Source organism: Mastomys coucha, unplaced genomic scaffold (genome assembly GCF_008632895.1).
Source record: "Mastomys coucha isolate ucsf_1 unplaced genomic scaffold, UCSF_Mcou_1 pScaffold6, whole genome shotgun sequence".
NCBI lineage: Eukaryota > Metazoa > Chordata > Mammalia > Rodentia > Muridae > Mastomys > Mastomys coucha.
In genome coordinates, this window is record NW_022196912.1 from 117,308,271 (window position 1) to 117,308,701 (window position 431).

Genomic DNA, 431 nt, shown 5'->3' on the forward strand with positions numbered 1-431 from the left:
GAGTGGATTTGTCAGGCCAGGAGAGAGCTGGGGAAATCGAAACCTATCTTATTGGCTGTCTACAGTCACTGGGTGTATCTTCACCCAGAGTGGATTTGTCAGGCCTGGAGAGAGGAGAGGAAATCAAAACCTATCTCATCCTCTAGTTTACATCACTGGATATGTTTTCTTTAACCAGTATGAAAAGAATTGGATTTTCCAGAAACTAATCCAAGATCCAGCTGGTGGTAGAAGTGAGGGTAGGGGTGTCGGTCGTGACCTTCATGAAATCTTCAGTGGGTAGGGCCAGAACAGAGACCCTATTCAGATGCCCCTAGGCCTAGGAGGCAAAAGTCCTCAGAGGCTGAAGGGAGGCAAATGTACAGTCTCTCTCAGAAGTCCTCTAGTTCTCACAAAGGTACCTATCTGTAAAGGTAATGGGTTATTTTTCC

At 46.2% G+C, this 431-nt stretch overlaps 1 protein-coding gene across 1 annotated transcript in view; it reads left to right on the forward strand.

Moving 5' to 3' along the window:
* The first annotated feature begins 76 nt into the window (after nt 1–76).
* LOC116080656 (interferon alpha-inducible protein 27-like protein 2A) overlaps nt 77–431 on the forward strand; it is a 2,273-nt gene continuing 1,918 nt past the window's right edge. The window contains exon 1 of the mRNA XM_031357136.1: nt 77–397. The gene's annotated coding sequence lies outside the window, so the exon portion shown is untranslated. The remainder of the gene's footprint in view (nt 398–431) is intronic.